The 20,907-nt window shown below is 42.9% G+C and overlaps 1 long non-coding RNA gene across 1 annotated transcript in view; it reads right to left on the reverse strand.

Annotated features, from left to right (window-relative positions):
* LOC309653467 overlaps positions 1 to 20,907 on the reverse strand; it is a 476,299-nt gene that overhangs the window by 254,555 nt on the left and 200,837 nt on the right. Inside the window, exon 2 of the long non-coding RNA XR_014259202.1 lies at positions 11,777 to 11,821. This is a non-coding gene — a long non-coding RNA (uncharacterized lncRNA). The remainder of the gene's footprint in view (positions 1 to 11,776; positions 11,822 to 20,907) is intronic.

Genomic DNA, 20,907 nt, shown 5'->3' on the forward strand with positions numbered 1-20,907 from the left:
GGGCTCGAACCCGTGTCCCCTGCATTGGCAGGCAGACTCCCAACCACTGCGCCACCAGGGAAGCCCCATGCTAGGTTTTAAACCTGCCTTTTTCTCTTGAACTGCATCCACAGAGAAGCTTCACCAGTGCACTGAAGTAACAGCACCACTCACTCTGGCTTGTTACAACGGCTCGACCGAGGGCCATCGTACTCAGCGCTGGGTGATGGCGTAATTTACATAAAGAACACCGTTCTCACTTACTGGATGCCGTAAAGCTTCGTTTTAACTACATGGTATAAGACCAATGTAATTACTTATTACAATATCATTATTATGTGAAATTAGCCTTCCTTTACACAATGATTTTATCATTAGTCACTGTATAAAAAAAAAAAAAAAAGACCAAATTTGACGATTACTACACGGGACTGTCTTAGTTCTTGCCAGGGAGCTACACCCTGAGATGGAGACATGCAGGGAGCCGAGGCAGCAGCAACCTGAAAACCGAGACCTATGGGAAAGTGAGGGACACAGAGACGCTGAACTGTGAGTCATTACGCCAAGGTCTCCCTGCATCCAAAGGGAAACTCTGGCGCTGGCTGGCCCTTTAGAGTTGTCCTAAACTGAAGTAAGGGGACTGCACATCTCTACCCCCAAACTGTCAGTAATTGAGTGGGAGCTGTTCTCAGGGAGCAGAGAAGACGTATGCAAGGTTTCTGCCCTCACCAAGGGCATTTCCTAGAAAGGGATCCAGCTATCAACATCCCAACCGGTGTAGAAATAAGTGCCTCAGTCCTGAAGGGGGATCTGAGAGCACATTCCAGAGTCCTGTAAAAGGACAGAGAGTTTCCACAGACTGCTGTGTCAGACAGCTAAGCTAGGCTGTGTAACAAGTAATCCTGAAATTCTGATGACTTAATAAAACATTTTGTTATTTACTCATGCTCCTTGCCCAGCACACAGTAAGTCCTACTCATTAATGTCACTTGAGGACCCAGGTTTACGAAGGCTCACAAACAGCAGGTATTTTTATGATCACTTAGGTAGAAGGACAGAAACATAACGAATCATGCACTGCCTTGAAGAGACCCAGAAGGGAGTCATGTTTCTTTCACTCAATTTTGTTGGCCAAATTATGTCACATGGCCTAAAATCCACCCAGTGTTCAGAAAAGGAGGAGAGTCAGAACATCTATGACCTGATAACCACCACAAAGGACTGACCCAGCCTGGGCTCTACAGATGTTCACTGCCCATTGAAATATTGACATACTTTTTGTGAATCTTTGCACATTTATTCTTTAATTACAACAAAAGGAGAAGCAGAAGGAAAAGTACATTTGAGAAACTCTAATCTCTGGATAAGAAAACTGAAGAGGTAAATATTTCCATAAAGCACTCCAATAAAGGAATCAAAAGAAAATGCAAAGAAAGCAAGCATGGATGACATTTAAGAAGAGACTGGAAACTGTACATTCCCTAATGTTTTACCCATTTTTTAAGCCCCTAAAGTTATTAGCATAAAAATCCTCAAAACAGGGACTTCCCTGGTGGTGCAGTGGTTAAGAATCCACCTGCCAATGCAGGGGACACGGGTTCGTGCCCTGGTCTGGGAAGATCCCACATGCCACGGAGAAACTAAGCCCGTGCGCCACAACTACTGAGCCTGTGCTCTAGAGCCCGCGAGCCACAGCTACTGAGCCCACGTGCCACAACTACTGAAGCCCGCGCACCTAGAGCCCGTGCTCTGTCTGTAACAAGAGAAGCCACCGCAGTGAGAAGCCCGCACACCACAACAAAGAGTAGTCCCCGCTCGCCGCAACTAGAGAAAGCCCACGCGCAGCAACGAAGACCCAACACAGCCAAAAATAAATAAATAAATAAATTTATTTTTTTAAAAAAATCCTCAAAACAAAAGTCTCTCTGTGTTTTGGACAGAGTGGCAAAGCAGAGAAATGAGACAGTGTTGACTTGTTTATTCCGTTACCCCGTAAAGCTGCAGGAGGAAGAATCCTCAGACTTAAGGAATGAGGGTATCTCCAAAAAAAAAAAAAAAAAAAAGAAGGGGAAAATCTGATCTTCTGCAAGGAAAACAGAAAGCCTATGGCTTTGGAAATAATAATGTGAAGCTGTCACAGCAGCGACAAGCACATATTATAGGTTGCCTTGAGAGTGTGTATTTGTGTTGTGTGCATGTGATGTATCTTTGTGTGTGTGTATGTGACCTGGGCTGCTCAGCATACCACTTGGATAGCAACAGCATAATATGGCCAGTGCAGTGATTAGTAAGCACCTTGGGGTTATAATTACGTCTACATATCTACTTCAAAAACTTGAGAGAACTCTTCAACAAATGGTGTTGGGGAAACCAGATATCCACATGTAAATGAATTAAATCAGACCCTAATCTTACACCACTCACAAAAATTAACTTGAAATGAATTAAGGCCTGAAACGTAAACCCCGGGAAGAAAACATAGGGGAAAAGTTTCATAATATTGGTCCAGGCAATGATTTCTTGGATATGACACCAAAAACACAAGCAACAAAAGCAAAAATAGACAAGAAGAACTTACATAAAACTAAAAATCTTCTCCACAGCAAAGGAAAAAAATCAACAAGTAAAAAGTCAACTTCATGAATGGGAGAAAACATTTGCAAACCATATATCTGATAAGGGGTTAATATCTAAAATATAAAATAAATTTCTACAACTCAATAGCAAAAAACAAATAAATAAATAACCTGATTTTAAAATGGGCAAAGAACCTGAATAGACATTTTCCCCAAAAGACGTATAAATTGCCAAGAGACACATGAAAAGATACTCAGCATCAAAAATCATCAGGTAAATGCAAATCAAAACCACAATGAGACATCAACTTACACCTGTTAGAATGGCTATCACCAAAAAGACAGGAAATAAGTGTTGCCAAGGATGTAGAGAAAAGGGAATCCTGTACACTGTTGGTGGGAATTAAACTGGCACAGTCACAATGGAAAACAGTTTGGAAGTTACTCAAAAAACTAAAAATAGAATTACCATATGATCCAGCAATCCCACTTCTGGGTATATATCCCAAAGAACTGAAATCAGGCTGTCAAGGAGATATCTATACTCCCATGTCCACTGCAGTATTATTCACAATAGCCAAGATATGGAAACAACCTAAGTGTCCACTGACAGATGAACAGGTAAACAAAATGCCATACATACATAAAATGAAACATTCAGCCTTAAAAGAGAAAGAAATCCTGTCGTTTAAAACAACATGGATGGACCTGAAAGACATTATGATAAATGAAATAAGCCCAGTCACCAAAGTACAAACATTTCATGATTCCACTTAAATGAGGTACCTAGAATAATCAAACACATAGAAGCAGAGAGTCAAATTTTATTTTATTTTGTAAGGAACTATCAGGAAAGTATAAGCTTCTCTAAGTGACCGGGCTAGAGGGAGGGGAAATGGAGAGTTGCTGTTCAACGGATACAGAGTTTCAGTTATACAAGATGAGTAGGTTCTAGATACCTGCTGTACAACTTGGGGACCGTAGTTAACAATCCTGTATTGTGCACTTAAAGATTTGTGAAGTGTAAATCTCATGCGAAGTTGTTAAGTATTCTTACAACATTTTTTAAAAGAAAGAAAATTTTATTTTTTTTATTGAAGTATAGTTGATTTACAATGTTGTATTAGTTTCTGGTGTAGAGCAAAGTGATTCGGTTTTATACATATATTCTTTTTTATATTCTCTTCCATTATGTTTTATTACAGGATATTGAATATAGTTCCCTGTGCTATACAGTAGGACCTTGTTGTTTATCTACTTTATATACAGTTGTTTATATCTGCTAATCCCAAACTACTAATTTATCCCTCCCCGCTCTTCCTCTTTGGTAACCATAAGTTTGTTTTCTATGTCTGTGAGTCTATTTCTGTTTCATAGATACATTCATATGTGTCATGTTTTAGATTCCAAATATAAGTGATATCATATGGTATTTGTCTTTTTCTGACTTACTTCACTTAACATGATCATCTCTAGGTCCATCCATGTTGTTGCAAATGGCATTATTTCATTCGTTTTTATGGCCAAGTAATATTCCATTCCATACATACATACATGTATATATATACACACACCTCATCTTCTTTATCCATTCATCTGTCAATGGACATGTACATTGTTTCCATGTTTTGGCTATTGTAAATAGTGCTGCTATAAACATATGGGTGAATGTATCTTTTTGAATGATAGTTTTGTCTGGATATATGCCCAGGAGTGGGATTGCTGGGTCAAATGGTAGTACTATTTTTAGTTTTTGAGGAACCTCCATACTGTTCTCCATAGTGGCTGTACCAATTTACATTCCCACCAACAGTGCAGGAGGGTTCCCTTTTCTCCACACCCTCTCCAGCATCTATTACTTGTAGACTTTTTAATGATGGCCATTCTGACCGGTATGAGGTGATACCTCATTGTAGTTTTGATTTGCATTTCTCTAATAATTAGCAATATTGAACATCTTTTCATGTGCCTATTGGCCATTTTTATGCCTTCTTTGAAGAAATGTTTATTCAGGTCTTCTGCCCATTTTTTGATTGGGTTGTTTGTTTTTCTGTAATTGAGTTGTTTGTATATTTTGGAAATTAAGCCCTTGTCAGTCACATCATTTGCAAGTATCTTCTCCCAGTCCATATGTTGTTTTGTTGATGGTTTCCTTTGCTGTGCAAAAGCTGATAAGTTTAAGTAGGTCCCATTTGTTTATTTTTGCTTTTATTTCCATTGCCTTGGGAAACTGACCTAAGAAAACACTGCTACAATTTATGTCAGAGAATGTTTTGCCTATGTTCTCTTCTAGGAGTTTTATGGTGTCATGTCTTAGATTTAAGTAGAGAGAGAATGTTCTATTGCCAATAATAAAAACAAAATATGTATTTGAAAAACCCAAACAGAAATCCGCTAAGAAAAACTATTTCAGGATTGGAAAGTCATTAACTGTATCCAGTTGAACACGACATATGATCCAGGTCTCGCTGAGGCATGAACCGATGGAGGTCAGAGTCCTGACATGGCTTTATGTATCTGCAATCCCCTCCACTGCTCTCTCATCCTGGCAGACCAGGCTCCCCAGAAACCACAACAGGGAACGGCTGCTTCTGTCGCTGCTCAGTCCTCTTACGACTGTAAGTTCTTGGCTGGACTTCCTAACGTTGCTACTGAGGGCCTCAACTTCCCCCTAACTGTTTTCCCTATCTGGGCACTCTTACCCCTCTGCGATCCACTCCTATTCTTCAACACAGTTCACCTTCCTCTAATAGTGCGTGACTATTATCACGCACTTCCTCTAGGTGCGCTGGGTGTTATGCAAAAGAAACACTCTCTATGGGTCACTTAGAGCAGCACATAATTCCTGACAGTCCCTTTCCAAAATAAAATGTATATGCAAATAAGTCTACACATACACATTTCAGCAACTGCTTTTTTCCCAAAGCGTATCCTCTGATTCTTCAATTTCTTCCCCCTTGAGGGAGTCAGTAAAAGTGGGAGGCTGAAGAAGAGGTATTTCTTTGCTGCTAAACTTCATCACAAATTTACTTTTTTTTGCTCTTTTATAGGAAAGGCTAACTAGAATCACTAATCATCATGTTAACATTTGCATCAAAGGAACAGTGTAATGAGCAATAAAAACATAAGTGAACATTTTATTTCTAAGTGAGTTTCCCCGTTGAGTTTTCTGAATTGTTCATTTCCAGAGTCAAATGCCAGCCTGTGTTTCCCAGTCTTCAGCAATGAGAAACGGCAGATAGGAAAAGGATTGGCACACGCTGTAAATGACTAACATACATTATAAGACTATGCTGAAGATTTAAAGTTAATAGTAGAGGTTTCCAAGTGGTTTTATGTTCAGTATGCAAACCCTAGTTCTATAATCTGAGAGTAAGTAACTACTCATTTTGAACGCTTTTTTACAGAGTCCATCTCAAGTATAGTTCCACCAAAATTTGCTGTATTTAAATTGCCTTAACACTGTCTGTGAATTGCGTTCACTTGAGGAGAGCACGTGAGGAGTTTAAAGTATAATGATTTTCTAAAAATACCAATGATTTGCACATTCTTTTCTATCTCAAAGCAATTGGATTTATTATATATTTTTATCCCCTTGTCAGGCATGGAGAAAGTGGTTAGCGAGAACTCTCAAGTCCTATTGTGCTTTTAAAATAAAACGATCAGACCAAAATCTAAATTTATAATTTGGATGACACTGTGTGTGTCCTCAGTGAGACAATGGCATGCATTCTTCCTGTAAGCCGGAGGATCACTTTATATTCTCTGCCTTTACTCATCAGCTTGCATTTCAGCTCTTCAGCAAATGCAACCGCGGCAAACACCCTTAGAGAAGAGAATCCATTGCACAGGTCTGAGTATATACATTACTTGTCCGTCACTATTATAGCAGCTCCCCACCTGGCCATTTGATCAACAGCACAAAGTCGTGCTCACATGTCCCATCACAAATCTTGTTAAATAGTTTCTAAAGGTAACCACACACAACGGAAGAGAAAGGAGAAGTATGCACATATTTCCCAGTAAATAGTCTGTGAATTGTACTCCTGTAAAAATACAAAAACACCTTTGTCTTTAAACGTTGAGGAAGCTCCATAGGTTCTTTACACAACATGGCTCACAAAAATGTATAACTGAAGCACCACTGTTAACTGAATCTAAAAGGTGAGTCAACATAGCTTCGCCATTTGTGAAAAGATAATGTTCCGGTAGAGTCTTTTCCTATAAATTTGGGGGTTTCTTTAGATTCTATAAAAGAGGGATAATAATAACTCTTTCGAAGTATGATATGCAAAATATTTAACTACAAATATGATGTGGGCTCTAACCCACGAGAAGGGGCAGTGACAACTCACTCTGGCCGTGGACCACAGCAAGCCACACCAAGGGGCATCAACCAGCCTTGCCTGGCTCACAGGGCTGGGGGGATTAGGAGATTAAAAAGCAGTGCCCTGGGCTTCCCTGGTGGCGCAGTGGTGGAGAATCTGCCTGCCAATGCAGGGGACACGGGTTCGAGCCCTGGTCTGGGAAGATCCCACATGCCGCAGAGCAACTGGGCCCGTGCGCCACAACTACTGAGCCTGCGCGTCTGGAGCCTGTGCTCCGCAACAAGAGAGGCCGCGATAGTGAGAGGCCCGCGCACCGCGATGAAGAGTGGCCCCCGCTTGCCGCAACTAGAGAAAGCCCTCGCACAGAAACGAAGACCCAACACAGCCATAAATAAATTAATTAATTAATTTTTTTAAAAAGCGGTGCCCTTAGCAGAGTCAGGCATACAGGATACGCTCAGAAAATGTCAGCATTTTCCAAATCAGGTCTCCTGCACAGTAGGGCTTTTTTTTTTTTATTTATGGCTGTGTTGGGTCTTCGTTTCTGTGCGAGGGCTTTCTCTAGTTGCGGCAAGCGGGGGCCACTCTTCATCGCGGTGCGCGGGCCTCTCACTATCGCGGCCTCCCTTGTTGCGGAGCACAGGCTCCAGACGCGCAGGCTCAGTAGTTGTGGCTCACGGGCCCAGTTGCTCCGCGGCATGTGGGATCTTCCCAGACCAGGGCTCGAACCTGTGTCCCCTCCATTGGCAGGCAGATTCTCAACCACTGCGCCACCAGGGAAGCCCCACAGCAGGGCTTTAATGCAACTGTATACATAGTTCTGGAGCTCTTCCTGTAAATATTAAACATACTACATATCAAAGAGTGACACACAATTATCTGAAAAAATGGGTGTGAAAACCTCAGTAACTGATTCTTCATTTACAATCCAAAGGTAGGAATGGATAGAAAGTTCCACTCCAGGCACAAACCACAGTCAGAGAGGCAGGGAGAAGCATAAAAACCGACAGACGTGAAGGCTTCCAGAGCCATAGGTCACTCACAACAAACAGGGAAACTGGGTGGAGAACTCTTTATCTTCCACAACTATAAGGTCCACCTTTAAACACTAAGGAGTTAGCAGAACAGAACTGGATAAAATTTAACAAGTGTAACTTGCTCACATTCAACGTGGCTTTACACTAAAAAGAAATTCTTGGGAGAATGGAAATATCCAATTCATTAAACGATTCTTCACTGAGTATCTCCCCAAACCAAATCCTCCTGATATGCTGAAATTTCACTTGATTTTCAGGGATTTAAAGTGAATGTTTTTAGGAACACACGTATCTGCTATACAAAGCACATGTCCACAGTCTCATTTTCCAAAAGGAAATGTCAGGACCTGTGGTTGTCCCGGTTGCTATGGAAACAAGAAAGCTCTTAGATGAAGTTCAGAGTCCAGAGCTCGGGGGGATGCACAGCCAGCAGCTGCGGGAGTTAGAACCTTGCTGCCATGTGGACCCTGCAGCTGCCAGACCAGAGACCTCAAAGAAGGCATGGAGTGGAGGGCAGAGTGGAGAGAGGACTCTTTGTTTTCTACTGAAAATAGGGGGAAAGAAAAACAAGCAATGCGGGAATGGCTGATCTAAATGCAATTACAGTACTTAACGAATCCACCATTGCCCACAGTATTTTAAACGATATCAGATGACTAGGAAATTAACTCTAGCATGACTTTAGTCAAAGAACATGATGCGATGAATTCACACAATCTGAATAATTGCAGCTATCAGCTGAAATATCAGCAGGAAGATGAGTAAATAGGTCAGCTATTCTAGGAGATAAATGTGTATCCCCTGATGTCTTCTGCATAACTTTTGTAAAAACAGGCAGTAGCATTTTTCTAATTGTTTTTAAACCTTTCTGCAGAGGTTATATATCTGAAATTCAAGGGCTGGCTGAGGATAATCTCCCATGACCAATTACTTTCCACAGCAAAAGGAGTTACTTACATTTCAGAGATTTCTTTTCTCCATGATGATTTAACATTCTAGAGAACAGATGCATGGGTAGAAGTGGACTCTTTAAAAGAGCTTATGATGATGGCAGACTTTCTGCATACACTAAGAGAAATTTTGAAAAATCAACTGTAAAATGATTTATTAAGTCACTCTCTATTTAGTATTTAGCACTAAGAGTCCAGGATTGACGCCACAGAGTGTGTACCAGAAAGCTTTGTTTTGCTGTTGGTTAGTTTGGGGTTTTGTCTTTTGCCTGGAGAAATTATGAACTGATGGGGAGACATGTTGTCATATGCGTTAGGCTTTTTTTCAAATCTTCATTAGAGGAAATCAGAGCCAAACAAATGCCCTTCCAAGTGTGAGGTCATAGTTGAGTATTAGTTGGCTAATGGCCTAGGCATTAAGTCATTCCTGGGAACCATACTGTTTCAGGGCCCTGTTTGTGGGTAGAAAGCACAGTACAGCATGGCCCCTACAATTCATCCTGTCTCAAGTTAGATAAGGAGTCTACACATGCAAAGCAATGACATCCTGATGATACGGACCTACCTCAGTATCTTCCCCTCTAGTTAATGCTGAATTATATACTTCGGTCTCTTTATACTTTATCCTAATTACTAAGCACCCCTAATCTCCTAGCACTAAAATAGATGTTAGGAAAGAGGGAATAAAAAGTAAACCAGTTCCCTTGTCTCAGAGAGCCAAGAATAAAATTGGGTTTGCATTGATAAAATGGGCATTTGGGGAGAAATTCCAACTTTCCTGATTCTAGCAGTGGAAATGCCTTGGAATCATAGAATATTAGAACTGAGAAAAGATCTCAGAGGCCAAAAGCACCAAACCTTCTTGTTGCATAGATGACAAAATTCAAAGTCAGGGAATGTAAATAATTTTCTCTATTACTGCTGTTGTCTAAACAGCAATACAAGCTGCCTTCGTATGATAGAAGAAAGACCTGCTTTTCACGTGCTCAAAAGCTAACTGCCTATTCATGAAGAAAGGGTATTCCATCAGGAACCTCTCTCTGTCCTGCTTTGGAACAAGAGCTCTGCTCCTCAGGGATTTAGCAAAAGTTGAACATAGAAGGGGGAACCTAAATAAAGTTTCTCACAGTTATTAGTAAGCAAAAACCTGTTGAAAAGACTACTGATGACTGGTTCACGTGAATTAGAAATAACGGACGATTATAGTTATTTATGGTCTCCTACTTCATGTTCACACTACTAATTAATTACACTAATTAATTTACACTAATTAAAAACTTGTTTCCAATATAATTCTTAACTTAATGGCTTCACTGCAACACTTTGGTTAAACTAAATCAAGAATTTTCATCACTCACCCAGTAGGACAATATATATTGCATTCCAGTCATATGTTCTTATTATAATACTATTTTCCATTTATTGAGAAAGTATCCTAGGCAATGTATTGTGTGAGTAGCTTTATTTACATTATTTCTCGCTCTTACAGCTATTCTAAAAGGTAAGAATTATTATCTCCATTTTTTAGATGCATGACTTTATCTTCAGAGGGATTAAGCAATTGAGCCAAGATCACAGTGTGAGGGCACAGTCAAACCCAGAGCCCTCAAGCTCCAAAGCCAGATTCTCAACTATGCATCACAGCTTCCATAACTTGTCAGTTCTTCCACAATCAGAGAAAATTAACTGTTCACTTATTTTTAAAAGATTACCCATGTCATCAGAATGGAAAGATAATTAGATTATGCTGCAAATTCTACAAACGTCAATGAATAATTAAGACTTTCTAAGACAGCTAGAAATTGGAAGCTGACCTCCTGTACAGCTTGAAAATGGTTCCAGGTTATCTAGTTGAAAAGGAAAATTGGCAGTTGATCGTCACGGAACGTCCGGAGTAATTTCAAATCAGCCACACAGAGGAATAAGAAACGAAAGCCTCTGTAAATAGGCAAATATTAAGTATATTCCAGGGCAAGACCCAGGACTATGAAATTACCAGAACACAAAGGCAGAACAAACACTGAGACCTTTCCCTCAGCCAGATTGAACAATGATTTTCAAAAGAGATAGCCAGAGCTATGATGTGACATTTTAACATCAACTCAAGAGGGTCCCTCCTTTCAAACACCAGATGTTCCCTTTATTTCATCTTCTGTTCAACCCTGATTTTTTATTCCTGGGAAGATTGCATAGTCAGCTTCAAACCTGTCGCCTTTGGGTTCTGCCTAATTCCTTCAGCAGAAAACATATCAAAAAATACTATCGCTGATGAACAACATAATCAACATATGCACACTGACAGATTAATGAACACACGCAGGGTCAAACAGCTGTGAAGCCACAGGGCACGATGTGAACTGGGATGTGTCTACCTTTAACACTTTCCCAGTCATCTCCCTTTTAAACGATCATGGCCAGAACCAAATAGCTATTATACTCTTTCATCCACACTCTTCTCCCTGGGTGGGGCTGGGCTGGGAAGATGCCACAGATTTAGCAGGGGTCAGCAAACCATGGCCCATGGGCCAAATCTGGCCCACCACCTGTTTTTGTAAATAAAGTTTTATTGGAACACAGCCACACTCATTCGTTCACATACCACAGATGCGGCTGCCTTCAGAGTTGAGTCGTTGTGACAGAGACTATATGGCCCACAAATTGAAAATATGTACTACCTGGCCTTTTACAGAAAAAAAAAAAGTGCCAATCGCTTGTTAGGACATGGAAAGAAAAGACCTTGGTCCAGAAAAGTTCAAATGTGTATAATCAAAAGAAAATCAGAAATCTAAACTCATAAACGCAGACATGAAAACGAGAGAGAGCAGCGCTGGGAAAATGTCAGGAGTTTTCTACCACCCTCCCCAGAAGGAACACCGATTTTGACCATCACTCACAGAGGACAGTACCTTTGTAGAAGTCCAGGAGTCCAGCAGAGAAGTTCCAGCACAGCCCTGGAGAGAAAAAAAATCTGAGGTGAGACACAATGAAGAGGGTAAGAGGAACAGTTTGATTTTACCACATCATCCCTTCCCCAAGGCGGCACAGCTCAGTGCCCAGGAGAGAAACCTCAGCATGATTTCTCCTGGGGTAGAAAGAGTCTGTGAATGAGCACCTGGCCTTCCCTGGTGTGCAGGACGCTGCCAGAGAGACCCAGCTCTTTCCTGCCCCATCCAGAAAACTGAGAGGAGTTGCATGACTTGGGGGAGGGGAGGGGTGGAGAGGACAACAGCCACAGGCTCTCAGGGGATGACAAAGGAACGCAGATCCTACAAACTGCTTCACGGATTCCATCAGGAAGCTGATCCCCCCAGCTGGCCCCTGGGCACCCCTAACACTCTGTACGCCTCACCCCACACATCCTCACACTGTGGCTAGCTTCCACACGAGCGCAAGCCAGCCTGAGTCTGCGGGATTGGGAGAAAGCACACAAATGTGAGCATTCAGCACTACCCTAGGAAAAGCAAAGGGAGGCTGTCAGCACTCAGCCTGGCTTCACAGGATCAAGAGAAGACACACAACCTGAAGAATTCCCCCCCAAGAGGGAACAAGAAGTGTGAGCAGCTGTATCCATAGAAAAGGTCTGAGAAAGCGTCAGAATACCTAGCAGGGCTGACAGAAGGTATTTCTCTTCCAAAGCCAATCAGTAAAGACTGGAGGAGGTGACTGCTTCTTCAAAAATGCAGACAGCAGTGCAAGACTTCAAGGAACACGAAAGATCAGGGAAACATGACCACCAAAGAACACAGCAATTTTCCCGAAACCAGCTCCAAGGAAATGGACATCTATGATCTGCCCAATAAAGAATTCAAAATAGCTGTTTTAAGGAAGCTTAGGGAGCTACAAGAAAACACAGAAAGACAATTCAACAAAATCAGGGAAACAACATACAAACAAAACAAGAAATTTAACACAGGGGTAGAAATCATAAGAAAGAACCAAACAGAAATTCTGGAGCTGAAAAATACAATGAATGAAATGAAAAATGCAAATGGACAACTCTCTCATGCAAAAGCATTTAAACACCAAGAAGGAATAGCCTGTATTTTGAAGGCACTGCCTTTCATGGGAAAGCAGCTTTCCACATCCACTAATTGGGTTTACACTGGCATAGCTACTCTCTGGAAACAGAGACAATAATCATGTGAAATAGAGCAATGAGGAATGGAAATACCAACCAAATTCCTGACTAACGTTTGTGGTACAATTGTTCCCTTAGGTACAAAGTGAAATGGTTTGCATCCACATCCAATTTACACACCTATATTTGTAATATACCTGCATGTGTATGTGCGTGTGTGTATATGCTTAAAATATTTGTGTTTTAACTACTCTTGTATGTATATATACATTCCAATAAAGACAAGATTCATTTGCATATAAAATGAATTTGGAAAGAATATGGTTTTAGCTTATTTGGAAAGAATATGGTTTAGTTGTGCCATCACTAAATACATGTTGATTTGTTCAACCAGTACATTTAACAAATACTGCATGTCAGGCATGATTATAGGGTCCATGAACGCACTGGAGGGGAAAAAACAGACAAAAGTGTCTCCATTTTTTTTTTTTTTACTAGTTTACATCCTAGTAGGGATGGAGGAGAAACTGACAATAAGCCAAATTATATTATCTATTGCTGTGTAACACTACACAAACTTAGTGGCTTAAAATAACACACATTTATAATCTCACGTTCGTGTGGGCCAGGAGTCTGAGCATGGCTTAACTGCATCCTCTGATTCAGGGAGTCCCACAGGGCTGTGATTTCATCTGAGAGTCTGATCTGAAGGCTCAGCTGGGGAAGAATGTGCTCATGTGGCTGTCGGTAGAATTTAGCTGCCTGAGGATTCTTGGATCTAGTGTCTTGGTTACTTGTTGCTATTGACAGAAGGTCACCGTTAGTTCCTTGTCACATGGGCCTCTGCAACAGGGCAGCTTGCTTTATCAAAGCCAGCAAGGGAAGATCTTCTAACAAGACAGTCACAATCTCTTGTAACCTGACCGTAGAAGTGACACCCCATCACCTCTGCTGAATGTTCTTTTAGAATTGAGTCATAGCCTACACTGAAAAGGATGGGATCACACAAGGCTATGACTCTCAGGAGGCAGGGACCAGCAGGAGCCATTTTTTTTTTAACACCTTTATTGGAGTATAATTACTTTACAGTGGTGTGTTAGGTTCTGCTGTATAACAAAGTGAATCAGCTATACATATACGTATATCCCCATATCTCTTCCCTCTAGTATCTCCCTCCAACCGTCCCTATCCCACCCGTCTAGGTGGTCACAAAGCACCGAGCTGATCTCCCTGTGCTATGCGGCTGCTTCCCAGTAGCTAGCTATTTTACATTTGATAGTATATATAAGTCCATGCCACTCTCTCACTGTGTTCACGCAGCCAACCCCAGTCCTCTCCCTGGGATCTGAACTCTGAAGCCCAAGCCTCAGCTCCCAGACCCCACCGGCCCTGGCGGGCAAGCAGACAAGCCTCTCGGGCTGGTGAGTGCTGGTTGGCACCGATCCTCTGTGCGGGCATCTCTCTGCTTTGCCCTCCGCACCCCTGTGGCTGTGCTCTCCTCCGTGGCTCTGAAGCTTCCCCCTTCTGCCACCTGCAGTCTCCGCCCGCGAAGGGGCTCCTAGTGTGTGGAAACCTTTCCTCCTTCACAGCTCCCTCCCACTGGTGCAGGTCCCGTCCCTATTCTTTTGTCTCTGTTTTTTCTTTTTTCTTTTACCCTACCCAGGTATGTGGGGAGTTTCTTGCCTTTTGGGAGGTCTGAGGTCTTCTGCCAGCATTCAGTAGGTGTTCTGTAGGAGTTGTTTCACATGTAGATGAATTTCTGATGTATTTGTAGGGAGGAAGGGAAGAAGGTGATCTCCACGTCTTACTCTTCTGCCATCTTGAAGGTCTCTGACACATGAGCCTTTTTTTTTTTTTTTTTTTTGGCTGCGTTGGGTCTTCGTTGCTGCGCACGGGCTTTCTCTAGTTGTGGCGAGCGGGGGCTACTCTTTGTTGCAGTGCGTGGGCTTCTCACTGCGGTGGCTTCTCTTGTTGCGGAGCACAGGCTCTAGGCGGGCAGGCTTCAGTAGTTGCGACACACGGGCTCAGTAGTTGTGGCTTGCAGGCTCTAGAGCGCAGGCTCAGTAGTTGCGGCGCATGGGCTTAGTTGCTCCGCGGCATGTGGGATCTTCCCGGACCAGGGATCAAACCGTGTCCCCTGCACTGGCAGGTGGATTCTAATCCACTGTGCCACCAGGGAAGTCCCCAGGAGCCATCTTTAAAGTCGGCTTACCACAGTGGGGGAGAACACATAGGGCCTGGTGGGCCACTGGGAGGAAATGGATTTTACTAGGATGTAGAAATTGATGTTACAGCAATGTATGAGATGCAGCTCAGGGTCCACTGAGTTGTGATGTATACTGACCACGTGTCTACTTCACCACCACCCACATTGTTCCCATGAGACCCCACAACTTCCCTGTCTGGTAGACAAGGACTGTAGTATTAATTTTTCAGCATCCTGTGCAGAACCTGTCCTGAGGCCACAGGCTTTTTCCCAGTCACTCATAATCTCTCCCTGTATCATTCCTTCACGTACATTTTCTCCCATTTTTCTCCCCACCTATCTCTTTCCTGCTGAGAACCACCTCTTGCATTAATCATGGCCCTCTCTTCCTCTTCTGGCCAACAGCATCACTACCAGACTATCAATACCATTAAATTATTTAGCATCTTGATAAGTGAATCTTTCATCCAATTCAGAATAGGGGACGCAGCTACAACTAAATTAAATTGTAAAGTTATCCTCTGACTTTTGATGCATGTGTTGAGAATATCTGGAGCGGAACATCAGTGACCATGAATACTATTTAACTGCTAGCTACACTTGGTCAAATCACTGTTTTGCTATGGGCCGTGCCAGTTCTTTACAGCGTCCCAGATACTCTCTTTCTACCTTGCTTCTCTTTTCTCACCCCCTTTATACTGAAGTTCATGCCTTTCTCTATTACTTGTCACTTGATCTCCCCAGAAAGCTGGGTCCATTGGCTAATAACTGTCACTGTTACCATAAGTTTTCTCTATGAATTGATGCTTTTCCCATCCAATCTGTCTTTCAAAAGCCCTGCCAGGGATCCCTTGCTGCCTGACCTCCACATCCAGTTTCTTCTTTGCTGGCATGTGAATAAACTAATAATTGCAAACTTATGGAGGAGTGCTCCATTTCTGTACTGAGATCATATGAGAGTGATCAAGGATAACATCACAACAGTACAAATTTTAAAATACGGCTAGGTCGGAAAGGAGCATCTTTAAATATTTAAACAAATGAGAGGTGACACCTTAGTTTCTTGAAGTACTTTCAAGCCATGTGACCCTATTGGCCATAAGGCAACATCTTTTGAAGCAGAAGGAAAGAGTTGTTATGATGCACTTTCTTTAACAGGAGTTTTGTTGTTCATATTTTTTGGGGAAAAACATGTTCTCAGAAATTGCTAAAAACACTTTCCTAATACTTATTCTTCTCCTCGTGATCAAAACAAGTATGACAAAGTCTACATTTGCCAGAAAAAAAGTACAATATTTTCCCTCAGGTTTTGAAACCCCTTGAAAACCTCTGTAACCTGCTGCTTTGTTTTTACAGTAATCGAAGCTAAATTGGGGCTTAGAGAAAAATGAAGCATTCAACACAACTGAAGGAATTCCATCGCAATGCTGCACAGATTTTCCAAATGCTCAACTTCTTCCCCTGGTGTAAATATAGCCTTTATCATGAAATTGAACAAACATTTTTCTAAATTTGTCTCTCAGGAGCAAGCCTACTCTGAACAGCATGGAACATTTTATCCTCCAAAGATAGGCTGAAAGCTCTAAATTACTCATTATATGGCTTAACAAAAGAAGCTCATCGTTAGTTAATTGAAGATAATATGGCCTTGTTCCCTGATGCAGATATATTAAAATTGCTGGTTATTTCTGTAGTTAATCTCTTCTGCAAAAAACCCTCAGTCATAAAATTTTTGTTCTTATGATAAGAAATGAGACAGCATGAAATAAATATTTGATTTGGAGCTAAGAGGATGTAGAATACTAAAGAGGAGAGGATTATATTTCTGAAAAACTTGCAAAATGTCAACTCTCCCAAATGGTATTCAACCCAGTCATCTCAAAGAAAAATATTTCCATTAGGGCCGTGGCTAGGGTGAGACAAGTGCTTAGGGTGCAAAATTTCAAGGGTTGCCCCACTTGCCTCACCCTAGTCCTGGCCCCAGTTGGACATCTGAGCTATACTCCCTGAAATTGCCTCTTACCTAATTTTGAATCAGCCATTTAATTGCTCCCTTGTTCTTGGACTTCTATACTCCTATTTATTTTGCTCCTTGGATCTTTTATTCAATCCATTACAACTACAACACAGACGGTGGGTTCCTAGAGGTAATGGACTGCCTGGGGGCACAAACAATGACCCTGAAGCCGTGGCTACTGCTGTAAAGGGCTTACACTCGAGTAGGGAAAAGAGCACGCAGATTTCTTCTGCCTAAGGAAAGCCTTGCTTGGACCACCCTCTGCCCTTCAGACTTGGGTCCTAATTCCTCAGGCCCTACGTGGCCAGATGACAGCACATCCCCTGCTATTCAGTTTCCAGCCCATGACAAGCACTCCTCTTCACATGTAACTTGAATGAAAGCCCTGTGAGACCACGTGAGACCTCCTAACGCACTGCAAACCCAGAACTTTAAGCATCATTGCATGTCACTGACCTGAGGCTCTCCATGTAATTGAACACCCCTTCTTTCTCGAGCATTCCTCCTCTCTGTCATGATGGCTTGCCTCCAATATTTCTCATCCCTCTCCAGCTACTTCAATAGCATCTCTTTCCTTTTTTTTTTAACCTGTCACCTTCTTCCTAAATGTTGACACTGTTTATAATCAAAGCTGTCTTCTCTTGCTGCTGTGTGTAACCTCCCTGATCAATCCCAGCACTTGCAAGAGTCTACTTGCTATGCATACACCACTGACCACAATCTGTATCCACCGCCAAACCCTTTCCACTGGGAACCATGTCTTCTTAACTCTTCAGATACATTTATTAAATTACTAAGTCCCTAGGCCTTCTAAGTGCCTAGATGAACCAGATGACCTCAGAGCTCAGGCTGCAACCCCGTGGAGGGTGCTGACCAGCTCAGGAAGAGAAACATCCCAATGTGTGTTATAATTAAAGCACAAATCTGGCGCTCCAGGGCGCTGCTGCTCAAACTTCGGCGTGCAACCGCAACACCTGGGCGTCTTGTTAAAATGCAGATTCTGACTCAGAAAGACTGGGCTCTTCAGAGGGTCTGAAGACTGCCTTTCCACCAGCCCCCAGGTGGTGGCGCTGCTGCTGGCCCACGGAGCACACTTGGAGGAGCCGAGCTCTGGGAGGCTTCCAGACCCCAGCTTAGTCCGTGAAGTCAAGGAAGTGATGCCTGAGCTAAGTCTTGAGGACGGGCTGAATTTGCCAGGGGACCACACGGGAAAAGACAGTCTGCGAGGAGGAAAGAGCAGGGTCAAAGGGGCAGACATGTGAGAACACGGCGATTTGGGAAAACTCTGCCTGGAGCCCAGGGCAGTAGAGGTGGGAGAGCCGGGTGGGTGGAGTGGGCTGTGGAGGAGGTGGACCCAGAGAGAATCAGCAACCAGGTGATGCATGTCCTTGACGGGGAGACCCTCAGAATGAGAGGAGAGCGGACCACTGCCAATCAACCCACGACACTCGTCTGTCCTGAGCACCCTGAGGGTCACGGGCCATCTGTGTCCAGCGTCTGGGCCCCTCCCCACAGGCAGTGCTGGCCAAGCCTCGTTCCCCAAGGGGCCCCTGAAAGCATGGCTAGCGTGCCTGGGGTTCCTTTTTGTCCCTGGGTGAACAGTTTTCTTAAACCTCCGACTTGCTCACGACAATTATTCCAGTGATTAAAGATCAGTGTGATATGTTCCCAAATAGTGGGGACTGAAAACAAATCACCAAAACATCATACAAATTCACCCCAAACAAGTGACCTCTGCTAGTGAATCAGTGAGTGAATGAATGAATGAATAGCACAAGAAGATGCTTTCGGTAGGAATTCGGTAGAGAAGAGTCAGTACTGTTTAAAGCAGTGTTCTCTAAAAGAAATATAACGCGAGGAACATATGTAATTTTAAGTTTTCTAGTAACCACGTTTAAAAGCCAACAGAAACATGTGAACTGTATTTTAATAATACATTTTATTGAACCCAACGTATCCAACATATTATCATTTGAACATGTAATCGATATAAGAGATTACTGACAGGTAGTTTACACTTCTTTTTCACGAGGTCTTGGAAATCCTCATGTGTATTTCGCACTTAGGTCACATCTCAATTCAGGCTCATGCTTTTTCAAGTGCTCAGAAGCCCCGTATCGCTGGTGGCTAGACAGTACGGGTTTAAAGGGTGCACAATCAACTCCTTAACTTGCATCTCTTCCTCATTCACTCACTGTGCGGGCTTGGTCAGGTGACTTCACCAACATGCCTCATCTGACATGGAAACAGGTGGCCTTGATCCATGTTCCCCAAATGGTAAAGCACAGAGCCTAAGACATGGTGCTGTAGACAAAGGCATGAGCACTTCACCGGGCAGGGTCCTGGGGCCGGGGTTGGGGAGGGGTGAGCAAACGCTGAAATTACCGCAGCTATCATCCTGGATGTTCCAGTCTTCAAGTAGCCTCCCACCCTCTAAAAGGAGGGGAAGCAAGACACTTTAAGATTGCTAAGGTCACTCAAACTCAACACTTGGCTGCAACTTGTGGGGGCAGATTTTGGTCTGGGGGTTTTTTGTTTTATGGTTTTTAGGGTTTGGGGTTTTTTATGATTCCACAAACGGAAGCGAAAATAAAGCAATAGCTTGTGCATTATTCACCTGATTGGAACAGGCATGTTTACTGCACTCAGATGGTACAGAAACAAGTCTATAAACCCGGCGCCTGCCTCTGCACTATTTAAAGCTAACTGAGCAACAATGATGTCTTTAAGCACAGTGAAATACACGGGTAACACACCGAAAACTGCTTTACACTAAGGTCAGCTCCTACACTTTAGAGAATGACAGAGAAGAGTCCGCGTTTCCTTTCTTCTCTTTTTCAAAAGATCAGCAAAACTTACTCGACAGCTCAGTTTCTTCTTTTTTTTTTTTTAAATACCACTTTTATTTATTTATTTTATTTTTATATTTATTTTTGGCTGTGTTGGGTCTTCATTTCTGTGCAAGGGCTTTCTCTAGTTGCGGCAAGCCGGAGCCACTCTTCATCGTGGTGCGTGGACCTCTTCACTATCGCGGCCTCTCTTGTTGCGGAGAACAGGCTCCAGACGCGCAGGCTCAGCAGTTGTGGCTCACGGGCCTAGTTGCTCCGCGGCATGTGGGATCTTCCCAGACCAGGGCTCGAACCCGTGCCCCCTGCATTAGCAGGCAGATTCTCAACCACTGCGCCACCAGGGAAGCCCCGACAGCTCAGTTTCTTAAGGAAACTCCTTTTTCACTTGTTTTGCTTGTTTTTAATGTTCCTTTTTAAGGCTGAGCAAATCCAGGAGCAAGTTGGAGGCCAGGGCTCCGTATTCAGCTGTGCGAGGACAGGGTTCAGCATGGCGCCTAGCGGCCAGCTGGCACTCAGTGTATGCTGACCAAGTACAGGAGACAGCATTGCAGTCCTCACCACGGACTCGCCAAGTGTACTGACTCCATGTGGCAAGTACTTACACAGCGCCCCTGAGAGGAGGGGGACTGCACTGCGGTGTTCTCTACCATCGCCAGGTATGGAGAAGGCAGCTAGACAGAGCTCCAGAGGGAGCTCATAGCCGGCCCATGTCCACGCCCACCCCCTGGGAGGAAATGAGACAAAAGGTAGCCTCTTTATCTTTCTCCCCCAGCCCTGGGTCTTCACTGCAGCACTTTTTTTCTGCCTTACCAAATGTCTTTCTTGTCAATTTATTTTATTTTACTTTAAAATCTTTTTATACATATATATACACAATTTTACATAAT

This window comes from Balaenoptera physalus, assembly GCF_965194825.1.
Source record: "Balaenoptera physalus genome assembly, chromosome: Y".
In the NCBI taxonomy this organism is placed as follows: Eukaryota; Metazoa; Chordata; class Mammalia; order Artiodactyla; family Balaenopteridae; genus Balaenoptera; species Balaenoptera physalus.